Here is a 13,900-nt window from a genome sequence, read left to right as displayed (position 1 = left end):
ATGTTTGAAAATGCCTCACAAGTTAGCACCATACTGATTTAACAAAGTGGACTGAAAACATGGTATGCTACTTGCCAAGAAAATACCCTGCAAACAAGTGCAATGAAAAATATAAAATGAGAGATACAATAGCCATACAAAACTCAAAGAAATACTCACTTACACTCACTGTAATTCATTTTGATTTTTTCAGAATGTTTTCAAATCAAAATGAACTATAAGTTATCACTAGACCTCTAAAACGTTTTGTGCCACATCAACCTCTTCAATAAAAATGTCTGTTGACTTTCTACATGTCAACAAACCCATAATTTTTGAATTAATTTTGGTTTTATAAAACCCAAAATAAGATGTTCCAGCTGAGGTTTTCCAACCAGTTGTTTTCAAGGAGAAGTTTCAAACTATAATAAAGAAAATGTCAACAAACAAGCAGAGCACTTGCAGTGGAATCCATACAGAGACTGTAGGCATGCTACAATTACACAATACAGGAGCCAGTACCTACCGCAGTGCACTAAATGCCCCTGTCTGGGAAAAAAATCAGTTTAGAATCCTGTTGCATTCACACTTCACTGCAGTATAATCAAGCAGAAAAGCCATGACGGCCTTAATTAGATAATTGCAGGAAAGCCAGATACGGTCCTGCTTAGGAGAAATCCTGTTAGGAATACTTCTTGAATAAAGGAAGAGACAAAAGAGACTTGGCAGAAGTTATTCATGTAGAAAAGAATGGAGTTCATAGATCAATACAATTCCCCCTCCAGAAAAAAAAAAAAAAAAAAAAAATTTTGATCTGCCTAAACTGAAGGGCCTGCGCCCTGAACAGACTGCAGCAAGGACACTCTTAAGTGCCAGCCATCAGCTGTCAGTGTCACAGCCAGTAACACAAGTTTGGTAAGTGTCTTTCACAGTAAAAGGCCTGGCTTTGATGCATTGCTGCAGAACAAATGGTATATGCTAATCCTCATTCTTCTAGCAAGGTGCCCTACCTGGTAGATGAGGGAAAGGCTGTTGACATAGTCTACCTAGACTTCAGCAAAGCCTTTAACACTGTCTCATACACTATTCTCCTGCAGAAGCTGGAAGCCTGTGGCTTGGACAGGTACACTGTTTGCTGGGTAAAGAACTGGCTAGACAGCCAGACCCAGAGAGTGGTGGTGAATGGAGTTAAATCCAGCTGGACACTAGTCATGAGTGGTGTTCCCCAGGGGTTGGTACTGGGGCCAGGCCTGGTTAGTATTTTTATTGATGATCTGGGTGAGGGAATTGAGTGCATCCTCACTAAGTTTGTAAAGAACACTGAGTTGGAGGGTGGTGTGCATTCACCGGAAGGTAGGAAGGCTTTACTGAAGGAGCTGGATAGACTGGATTAATGGGATGAGGCCAGTGGGACAAAGTTCAACAAGACGAAGCATCGGGTTCTGCACTTTGGTCACAACAACCCCATGCATTATTACAGGCTTGGGACAGAGTGGCTGGAAGACTGTGTGGAAGAAAAGGACCTGGGAACGTTGGTTGACACTTGGCTGAATATGATGCCAGCATAGCTAGGTGGCCAAGAAGGCCAAGAGCACCCTGGCTTGTATCCGAAATAGTGCAGTCAGCAGGAGCAAGAAAGTGATCATTACCCTGTACTCATTCATCTCTGATGAGGCCACACCTCAAGTATCAGTTTTGGACCCCTCATTACAAGAAAGACATTGAGGCCCTGAAGAGTGTTTAGAGAAAGGAAAGGAAGCTGTGAGGGTTCTGGAGAACAAGTCTTATGAGGAGCAGCCAAGGAAACTGGCATTGTTCAAGTCTGGAGAAAAGGAAGCTCAGGAGAAACTTTATTGTCCTCTATAACTCCCTGAAAGGAGGCTCTAGTGAGATGGGTATTGACAACTTTTCCCAGGTAACTAGCAGTAGGATGGGAGGGAATGGCCTCAAGTTGCGCCAGGGGAGGTTCAGGTTGGGTATTAGGAAAAACCTCTTCTCCAAAAGAGTGGTCAGGTACTGGAATGGGCTGCCCAGGGAGGTGGTGGAGTCATTGTTCCTGGAGCTGTTCAAGAAATGTGCAGATGCAGTACATAAGGACATAGTTTAGCAAGCAATATTTGTGGGCAGTCAGTTGGACTGGATGATCTTAGAGATCTTTTTCATCCTTAATGATTCTATGATTCTACAATCACATAAGGCCACTTCTCTCTCCCCATTACACCAGAGGAGTCGCAACCACTCTGCTGAGGTAGCAGTGAGAAGATCACCTGCCTCCAGAGCCAGATGCAGGAGTGTGAACATCCTACCTGCTTTAGAAAAGAAATGAAGAGAGGACGCTGCAAATCTATCAAGATTTAAGGATCTTGTTGCAGGATGACACACTGCTGGCGTCCAGGAACTTGACAATTCTGGCAGCATCAAATTTGCATCTTTACCACAGAATGATGAAGAGAAAGTAAAGGAGTCCTAGCGAGAAGCTTTCTCTCCTCTGTAGAGGAGGAGATGTGGTTGGGGCTCAATAGCTGGTAGCAATCTTTAAATAACTGTAAGCTACCCCTGTTGTCTCCTGGATTTGCAGTCACAGCTGTTGTAACCAGCAGTGCCATCTACCTCAGAGGTCCTGGCCAGAAGCCCACCTGTTTTGTTGCCTTTTTGCCAGTAATTTTTTTTTTCCCTGACTTTTCCCACCCATTCCTCTGGCACAGGCTCATGGCTCTTCTTCCTCTTCACAATGAGAGCAGTTTTGGTAGCATCCAGTCCTCAGGCAGGCACTGATTGGCTGCAGCCACTTGTCTTCCACAACCTCTCATTTTAGTTCTGAAACCAAGTTGTTGCTTCACCCATTGTGGTGGTTTTCCCCATGGCTCTCCTCCAGTGCATAACAAAATAAATTTGGAAGGTTTTTGAATTTGCTTTCTTTCCATCCAAGCAGTTCATGCCTCTGAATTCATTAGCCCATACAAAACAATCACTGTCCTAAATCCACTGTAGGTTTCTGTAATCCCTTCCCTAGAGGCACTGAGTAGTTTTCAGGCAGGAAAAAGAAACAAAGGAGTCTGATCTCACCTGGTTGTAACAAAGGTTTCAGATACAGTATTACCTCATGATTTCCAGGTGGAAGAAAGCATGCAGGACCCTGAATGGGATAGCCAGGATATCCATTAAATGCCAACATTAAATCCTCCATTCAGAAATCAGGTTAGCTGTAGGCAACGTAGATTTAATGGCCACTGTGGCATAAGAATAATCACACTGATCCACAGAGCTGTGCAGGCATGAGTTTAATGCTTCTGAAAACCAAGCGTGACATGGCTCAGAACAAAATTCTTTGTGCATCAAAGAAGTGGGCACATCCAGGGCAGCTTAGTAGTGCACGACTGGAGCTTTTGCTCTGACCTGCCCACATCTGCTGAAAGGTGAGCAAATAACCTGAGCTGCAAAACACCTGTCCCTGTTACCTACAAAAGCTCAATTTCATAACAGTGATTTTAAGAAGGTCACAGAATCAAACCTAATTAAATCATCTGGAACTCTCACCTCCAAAATCAAGTATTCATGTGCAACAGTCCATCATAAAAATCTCATCACAGTCTGGAGCTTGGGGACTCCAGTTTTAGTTTCACAATTATTAAGTAAATTCTGGCTAATCTGAAATGAGCACTGTTGAGAACATAATCACGTGTTAGGATAAGAGACGTGATGACAGAATTCAGACCCTAACAGAGTTTTAACTAAAGATGCTAACAGGCAAACACAACACTGCTTTCATTTGTCGGCAGCCATGCTAACGAAAAAAAGAACCTCAGGACAGAATGTGGACATTAGTTTTAGAAAAGCTAAATTGCTAATTCCTTCTAGTTAATTTAGATTATCATAGAATTGTTTGAGCTGGAAGGGTCCTTTAAATGTCATTTAGTTTGACCCAATCCACAATGAACAGGGACACCTACAGCTAGATCAGGCTGCTCAGAACCCCATCCCACCTGACCCTGAATGTCTCCAAGGACGGAACATCCACTACCTCCCTGGACAACCTGTTCCACTGCCTCACCACTCTATTGTAAAACATTTTTTCTAAATCTCTAAAGTCTACATCTTTTAGCTTGAAACTAAGAGGTCTGTAGACCAAAAGGGACCTTGCAGGAGTAGATTTAAGAAGACAGACCAATATGCATTTTGGGAATAACACTGCAAAAGTATATAATGATCAGAGATATGCAAGCTAAAGAAGTCTTCCAGCAGGAAGGTACTGTAACCCTCAAGCCTGAATCCACTCATAGAAAGTGAGTTTCTTTGACAGAAATAAATATTTTTCAAATGACTCATTTTGCAAGGCAACATTTATAGGACAGTTTACAGATTCACTCTTTTCATCCCACATTAGAGAAAGGCAAACTTCTCCTGTGCAGCAAGAACTTCATTTCTTTTCTGAGATACCCTCTGAACTAGGGAGACATAAACACATAGGTTGTAATGCACTTTATAGGTGTTGTTTCCAGTTACTAAAATAACTTATTGCTCAGTGACATTGAGATAATGGACTTTTGCCTTTACATTCATCTACCCATACTGCATCCCCACCGGTGGTCAGGCCATCTGCAAGCACTGCTTTCATCAGGAAGGACTGCATTTTATTCCTGCATCAGAAAGACAGCTTTATGGAGTTTGCAGCTGATGAGCAAACAGTCCACTCCTGCCTCAAACTGCGCAAAACTACATGACGCATCTTCTCCAGCAAGCTTGTATTTGAAGAAAATAAAACTAATAGCAATTTTTCCCCCTTTCCTGTACGGTCCCATCTCAATGAAAATCTGCAAGGTGGGAACAGATCCAGGCTTTCTTGCTCAGCTGTCAGCCACAGTCAAGAGCAAGCATCCAGGCATCAATGACAGGCATAGCCCTGCTGTTGCATGCTCCACACACTTGTGTTTTCCACATTTTGTGGACCTCATATGTTTAAAAGAGCCGAGACCTGCATCTCTGCCTTCGTCCAGTCCCATGAATGTATTATGGCAGTTTAGGCACACAAAACAAGGTAGCAGTGCTGAGAAGTTTTCCTCCATACACACAAAATGGCAGTCTCAGTTCACATCCTCACTTATGGATGTTGAGTTGCATTACCAGCCCAAGTGCCTTGTATTAGTGGTGACTGCAAGCGAACACTCACATCTATGCTCACAATGTGGGCTTCTTGGGCAAGGCTGGGGTGGCATTATCTTTCTGGATGGATAATTTCCACCTGCCCTGTGTTAGAAAGATATCAGAATAGATTCAGCTGAGAAAGTCCCTGAGGATCATTGCCCATTCAGAGACCACAACATAAGAAAGTTTTTTCTACATGGAGAATCTGATCTATCTTTCTAATATGAGGGCTGCTCCAAAAATAAAAAAGCCTCCTATTGTATTACATTGGATCATGACATCAGAGGCAGGTGTTAGTGGTATGGCAGTAGAGGTTGAACCTTCCCAACAATATTCCATTAAGTTTTGTCACCGTATCACAGATGGCAGCAGAGGGGCAGTCTGACATGGAAGCGCATGTGTAGCAAAGGGGTATAATTAAATTCCTCTGTGCAGAAAAAGATGGCACCCACTGACATTCATCTACACTTGCTGAACATTTATGGAGACCAAACAGTGGATATTAGCAAGGTGAGGCAGTGGGTGGTGCATTTCAACAGTGGTGACAGCAACATGAAAGCCAAGACACATTCTGGGTAAACATGCACAGCTGTCACAACACAAAATGAAGAGCATCTTGATCAGCTCATCCAAGCAAGTTGGCTAATGGTAGTAACTATGTTGAGAAGCAGTGTGTTGCTCCCTCAGATAGTGTTACTGTGCTCTGTGTATCTGTTGTAGTTTCCATGGAAATACAGAGGAAGCATTGCTTTCAGAGCAACCTCTGTACTATAAAATGTCTGTATCTTTTACCATGATTGCTTTTATTGACTCAGATATTTTTAAAATAAAATGAGTAATTAGATAAAAGCAGCTTGCTATCAGGAACTGAGTAATAATTTATAAGCATTCACCAGAACTTGAACCGAGTCTGACGCTTCTCTTAGTTATTTACAGAAGAGAGAGGAACTCATATCAAATGTGCTCTTAAATCTATTTGTACGGGCAAGATGAGAGACAGAGAATCTATAACACAAACAGTTTGGGGGAAAAAAAAAACCAACACAACAACAACTACAAAAAAAACAAGTAGGAATAAAACTATTTCTACTACCTTCTGTATTGCAGCATTTTACCAATAGTAAATACAACACATGTTTTTGCTTGAACTAAAGCAGCTTAACATACATTTCCTCAAAACTAAACAGTGTCAAACTGCGAACGCTTCACTCATTTTTCTTTTATGTATATTTAGCTATACTTTTCAAGAAGAAGGAGAAATGATAGGGGCAGTAATGATTCAGACAATTACCTGAATTGCAAGCAATTGATTTTTACATTTGACATTTTCTGATGCATTTTTGCTGTTAGTCAGTAATAATATTAAGTCATTGACTTTCCCAAAGACTTGAATGTTAGTTAAGAACTGTAAATGACTGCTTAGATGTAACACAGCAGCTAAGTCACACTGCCAATTAGACAGGTCTTTCTCTGTCATCACTGATAATATGTTAGAATAGTTTAGCAAGTAGGACAGAACAGTTATCCAATAAATTTAGCCTTAAGCAGAAATTATCTTTTCCTAATAGCTAAACAAAAGCTTTTTATAATCCCTCATAGAGTGGTTTTATAGCATTGCAATTGTCTAGCTCTCCTTGCTCATGACTGCAAGTCTTGTCTGACTACAATTTCTTTTGTGTTTTATAACACATAATACAGTATGCTGTATATATATGTGTGCATAACAGATCTCAGAAGGATTGTCATTTACTAAGAAAATCATAATCAGTTTGTAAGTTTTTATGTGCTAATAATTTAACAATTCTATAAAATTCATAACTTATAAAAACATCATCTAAATTATGAAAAAAATTATAATAAACTTAGATGTAATTCATGTATTTAAAATTCATGTTAAAAAGAACTTGTCACTTCCAGAAAGATTCAGCATAACATCAGTTTTAGGTCCCAACTATTAAAAAATAAACAGAGAATCAAAGAGGCCAGTAGGATGGCCTAGGTTGGAAGGGATCTTAAAGACCATCTAGTTCCAACCCCCTGCTATGGGAAGTGTTGCCACCCACTAGATCAGGTTGCTCAGGAACCCATCAAGCCCAACCTTGAACACCTCCAGGGATGGGGCATCCACAGCTTCTCTAGGCAGCAGTGCCAGTGCCTCACTGCCCTCTGAGTAAAGACTTTCTTCCCAACATAAAAACTAAATTTCACCTCTTTTAGTTTCAAGCCTCTTTTAGTTTGAAGCCTCTTTTAGTTTGAAGTATAGACTCCTGTTCAAAAGCTCCCTTCATGTACTGGAAGGCTGCAGTGAGGTCACTCTGGAGTATTCGTTTCTCCAAGCTGAACAAACCCAACTCCTTCAGCCTTTCTTCAAGGAGAGGTGCTCCAGCCCTCTGATCATCTACACAGCCCTCCTCTGGACCCTCTAACAGCTCCACATCACTTCTTGGTCTTTCATCTAAGATCAAGTGTAGTGTAAAATGGAAGTTTAAGACCCAGATGAAATGACTGGACTTGATTCACATGTGATAGCTACAAATGATTGCACATGAAAAACACATAAAGAAGAAAGCAATTAAGAGTATGGAGTGGGTATGTTATACAGGACTTGCCAGAGTTCCAGAACACTTTTGGCTGTGGAGTGGACTGTGATGGCTCTGCATCTGGAACACCAGATATTTTATCTCCCTATGCCCAAAAGACAAAAGCCCCAAGAGGACATCGGAGCAGCAAATTAACCTGCTCCCAAAGAGGCTTATGTCCCACCCTCTAAGCACAGTCATCCTTCATCAGGACATAGTCACCTTTACTTCCATTTTCTACATTAACTCTTTATTGATCACTTAACTTGATTTGCTTTTATGGACAAATCACAGGTGGGAAACAGCATCTTCTTTCAAAGGCAAACAGCAGCCCATTTTGGCCTTCCAGAAGGTCTGTAAATCCACCACATTACACAAGTATAACTGAGAGAATATGTCTTGATTAAACTATATGCACATTTGTCTTTCTTCCACATCAGTTTGAGGTTAGGCAGTCTCTCCTACAGTGTCTGCTTCTCAGAGCATCTATTTACCAGAAAAGATGATGCCAGCTTACCCATTTTGCTGACAGCTAATCTGCTGTCTCTACACATTTTCTTATTTCTGCTACTTTCTCCAGCCACTTGGTGTGTAGTTTCTATTCTCCAACCTTTCATGGTAAGCTGTTGCTCTGTCTAGGTAAAATACTGCTTTGCACGTCCAGCACGAGTGCACAAGCCAGAGAAAAGCCCTTCTGGGAGCAGTGGTTAAGTACAAGTCTTTTCTATTTCCACGTTAACATAATGTCCATGTTCTTAGACATTTTTTATTCTCTATATTACTCAGTTAATCTAGATCTTAAACATGGAAGACAGACCATGAAATTTAAAGCAATTTACATGCATCAATAGAAACAGACTTATAAAATTGCTTGTCTCTAACATATTGAGCTGAACTTATCAGTGTTACATAGCCATACTTTTCAGTATGTATGAAGTTGATCAAATGAGCAATAAAAACCACTCTGGAAACCTTCACTGAAGTATGGAGAAAAGTCACAGAATCATTAAGGTTGGAAAGACCACTAAGATCATCCAGTCCAACTGTTTACCTGCCACCAATATTGCTTGCTAAACTATGTCCTTATGTACCACATCTACACATTTCTTGAACACCTCCAGGAACCACGATTCCACCACCGCCCTGGGCAGCCCATTCCAGTGCCTGACCACTCTTTTGGAGAAGAAGTTTTTCCTAATACCCAACCTGAATCTCCCCTGGCGCAACTTGAGGCCATTCCCTCCCATCCTATCACCATTTACCTGGGAAATAAAGTCAATGCCTATCTCATTACAGCCTCCTTTCAGGGAGTTACAGAGGGCAATAAGGTCTCCCCTGAGCTTCCTTTTCTCTAGACTGAACAATGCCAGTTTCCTCAGTCACTCCTCATAAGACTTGCTCTCCAGATCCCTCACAGCTTCAATGCCCTTCTCTAAACACTCTTCAGGGCCTCAATGTCTTTCTTGTAGTGAGGGGCCCAAAACTGAACACAATAGTTGAGGTACAGCCTCACCAGAATGGAGTACAGGGACAATCACCTTCCTGCTCCTGCTGGTACACAAGCCAGGACACTGTTGTCCTCCTTGGCCACCCAGGCACTCTGCTGTCCCATGTTCAGCCAAGCATCAACCAACACCTACAGATCCTCCTCCTTTGTGCAGCCTTCCAGCCACTCGGCTTCAAGCCTATAATGATGCATGGGGCTGTTGGGACCAAAGTCCAGGGCCTGGCACTTGGTCTTGTTGAAGCTCATATAATTGGCCTTAGTATATTGATCCAGCCTATCCAAATCCCTTCATAGGGCCCTTCTTATGTGCAGGCAGACCTACACTTCCTCCCCACTTGGTGATACCTACAGATTTAGCGAGGATGCACTCAATTCTCTCCTCTAGTTCATCACAAAACATATTAAACATGATGGGGCCCCAAAAGGTGAGAACAGAAAGTGTCCAGGAATAACAAATAAATCTATCAGTGTAGCAGCAGCCGTATTTTCTTTTCTTGAAGAAAAAAAGACTCATCTCAGTAATGTTAATAAGCTTCAATGCCCCGGGATCTGGATTTCTCCACTATTAACTTGGCATACTGTGGGTGTGATATGCTATAAAGACATGATTAATCCCTTAACACCAGCTCTTCTACTGGCAGCCCTCATCATGGTGGGTTACTGCAGCTACAGAAGATTATGATTTTTAGCTTTGCAGACTTTTATAAATGCAAATTAGGTACGTGAAAAAAAATCACGTGTACAGATTGCCCTATACTTTGCCTTTCTACAATGACTCATTAGGTATGTTCTAGAAGAAGCTGGAAAACATTAGAAAGATTTTCATATTCTAACACAAATTCTCTCTGCAAGTTCTCACGAGCTGACTGTGGCTGTTTTCACTACTCAATATCAAGATGGTACCAGACTAAACATCTTGGGACGTGTCATGGAGTATCACAGACAGCACTACATTTATCCATGTTCAATTTCATTTTGTATCAGCATCTTTACCACATGATCCATAAAGGAAAATAAATTTAATAACAGCCACTCGTGATTTAAAACTGTAGGAGGAATAATTAAGATTAGTAGCAGACAGTTTCTGAATGAAGATATACAGTGCATAACCCACGTTTATGAATCCACTTTATCCAAAGCTCACTTTTTTGTGTTGCTGGAGTTCAGAGAGGATGAAAAATCATGCTGGTGTATTAACCATTCAATCATCAACGTGTATGGTTTAAAAAAAAAAAAGTGTTACTCTGCTTCCCAACTCCAAGACTGAAGGGAAAGAAAACATGCTAAAATTTTCACACAGCTGACCTCTAAAAATAAATATTTTTGATAATGTTGACAGAATAAATGGACAGAAGAAAATCTTCACATTCATGCAGCTTATTTAAGCCTTGTTCTCTGAGTCTTGCAGAGTGTATTTAGCTTTTCATTTTCTTTTCAGAAATTTCATTTCAGAAGCACCTTAGGAGCAGCTATTTTAAGCTTGCATATATCACTGAAGGGATGGCAGTGCTAACCCACTGACAAAGCTGCTTAAATGTACCCTGAAAACAAGCTCAGCAGATAAGAAAGGGAGGACAGTTTCTATTAGATGCTCATTCTTCAGGAAATGTTTGGGCCTGTGCTGTTCAGTGAGTGCTTTCAAACACTACCTAATCCACCCCCAAAACTCTTACTATATACAATTTTCCAAGTGTGTTCAGATGCCTTCTTGTTTCATCAGCATATTTACATGGCAATATATCAATGAAATCTATGGATGAGATGAAGTTCAATAAGTGACTAGAGCCCACAGGTATTTGCTCAGAGATATCCACCATGCTCTGAGGAACTTCAGAAATAAAGTTTGCCTTTCATATGTCCTGTTATCAGACAATAACATCCTCCACAATTTTATGCTCCAAAAACTCCTGGCAACTGAAAAGAACGAAGGACCTTGTAACTGACTTTTAAGAACAATAGAATTACAGTATGGTTTTATATACAGAAAGTGAAAGTTATTATTCAAGGCCATTTATCTCATCCTATACTGTATTAGCCAACTATTATCAACTTGGCACCCCAAAAAACATGGATCAGAATGTCACATAAGGCAGTTCATTCAAATTATTCAAACATGATAAGCCACACGTGGCTTTCATGCTACTTAAAAAGCTCCGTTATTTTAACATCCCCAAAACTAATAGCCTGTTAGGTGCCCACAACACCTCATTCATATTTACACTCATTATATTTACAGATGGAATGAAATACGAATTGCCCAAACCCAGCAAACACATTCCAGAATAACTCTTCTATTCTGAAATAATGTTCAACTGAACATAACAAAAATAACTTTTCTCCTTCCTTCTCTGGGTCTGTGCATTTCCATTATTTACACTTGTAGCTTGAGTATCCAAAATTATAATTCAAAGTTGCTACTACTGAGTATCAGTAAAGCCGGGAGGCAAGGAAGTTGATTGAGACTCACCGTAGGCTGGCAGATACAAACTAAGCTACATTTCAACAGTTTGGAAGGCTCACCTGCCATGTGAAGGAAGTACTACAGAAAGGAACTTGATAAATCATCAGACAAATGGACATCTGATGAATATATAGCTTACAAGAAATACCTAGGCCTATCGCTTAGTAGCCAGCAGAATTATCCTGAAATACATAATTTTGTATGAGAATATATGTCTTTAGTACATTGTTTTAAATATTTTGTTATCACACCAATCAATATTAACAACAGAACCTTAAAAAAATATATACAAAACACCATAATTACAGACTCAGTGGGGCATTTCATGAATTGTATTTAAAAATAAAAACGGAATTTAAAAAGCAGTATTGTAGTATTTCTGCCTCTCTAGAGTGAATTCATTTGGATTAACAATATATGAGCAATGCTCCAAGTCCTCCTTTACATACATTGTGTATTCCTAAAGAAAGTATTCTGGACTGGATGTCTGCAGACCATGGATTTCATTACTCACTTGGCCACTGAAACTGATTGTGCTGTTCTGTCTTTTTGGGTCCCCACTTTCCTCCCTTCCTCTGCTCTAAAGGTCAGATCATTCCAACAGATCCAGTCTCATTTTCTGAGCTTTCCTCACACCTTGCACAACAGAAGTCTAATGCTTAGGTTCTGCAGTAATATAAACCTATGCGGTAAAAACTTGTGTTTTTTTCCCCTGAATTACTGATGCTGGAGTGAAAATTTCTGGCTCTAGAGACCAACCAGTTTAGGACTAAGCTTTTAAGAATACAAACAAACCTTTTTATGTTACTGCTATGTCAAGTATGAATGATTAATTGTACTTTATCTAGGTGTAAGTGCAGCATTTGGTCTTCTGTTCTTATTTGATCTCCTTTTCACCAGCTTTTAACATGCCCTTACCAACTACAACACTTTACCTTCTTTGGAATACTAGCTGTCTTTTTCAAGCTAAGTTTTCTTGCCTCTCATCTGCTCCCACTGAGTATGTGTACCTGGTTTCTCCTGGACAGAACATACCATCCTTATTTTGCAATCAGTTATCCACACTGATTCTAACGAAAGAGAAGATTTAGTAGACAGAAAAATCGAGTAGCTTTAAACCATAATTAGTCAGCTCAAAGGTAATACAGCTCAGCACACTCAAGTGTTACAACCAGCAGCTCTCTGGGCTCCTTAGCTCCAACCCTTGACATCAAAGACCAAGCAATCTCTACTCTGCAAGCAGCCTTTATTGAAAACTCTCACCTTCAGTACGTCCACGAAAGCATGAATACCTCAAACCAGACACACATGTTCAGTAGTTCTCAAGATCTCTGCCAAAAATCAGAGTTATCTAAGGTAAGGCATCCAAAAATACTTTTGAAAAACAAGTACTTTTTGTGTTTCAGTATCACTCGTAAAAATTCAGGTGTAATCACACAATGCAAACAAAAGGATCCTATATGAAATTTTTCCAGGCCAAGTCTTGTCAAATCAGGCACTCACCACAAATCCAGCATTTAAACCTCTTCATTCCTATGCTATGAGAAGACAACATCAGTTCAAATAAATGCACTGGAGAGGATTCTACTTAGCACAGGTCATTTTTTTAAGCCCTCTTTTAAGCTACATTACCCATTTCCACAACATGTGAATCTGTATCTAACAGACATGATTACCTGTTTTTGCAGATCTGCTTCCTCCTTTCTTTTCATACTGGCCAGCTGGTGGTTCCTCTGTGCAATTGAATTTGTCAGGTGGAAGTGCATTTGTTTAAGCTGTGCACAAGCTGGGGAACGCTTTTTTGACAGCTGATAGGTCTGCAGCATCCTTAGAGACTTCTAAAAACACACTGAAGGCTTCATTATTTACAAAGCTTTACAGCTGGAATGCACAGATCACCCATAGCTGATTTGTCAAAGGAACATTTGACCATATTTTTTAGGTATCCAGCTTTTGTAGACTTTGCATAAACCTAGAACAGGATTTTGTCTCATCTTTCTGTGTAGCTACCTGTGCAGCCTGCTGTAGGGTGGTCTGGACTCGATGATATCTATAGGTTCCTTCCAGCCCCTACAATTCTGTGATTCCTATTTTTGAAACTTCCTTTATTTTTCCTCTGCAGTTGATTTTCTTTTTCCATTGGATTATTTGGGGGGATGGTATTTTCATTTCTTTTTTTGTTGTTGTTTGGACATTCTCCCACTTTGTACACTGCAGTAGCTAAAAGACAAA

The sequence above is a fragment of the Gallus gallus genome, chromosome 2 (genome assembly GCF_016699485.2).
Source record: "Gallus gallus isolate bGalGal1 chromosome 2, bGalGal1.mat.broiler.GRCg7b, whole genome shotgun sequence".
Classification (NCBI taxonomy): domain Eukaryota; kingdom Metazoa; phylum Chordata; class Aves; order Galliformes; family Phasianidae; genus Gallus; species Gallus gallus.
The sequence above is the reverse complement of the archived record's forward strand: the minus strand, read 5'-3'. Positions refer to the sequence as shown.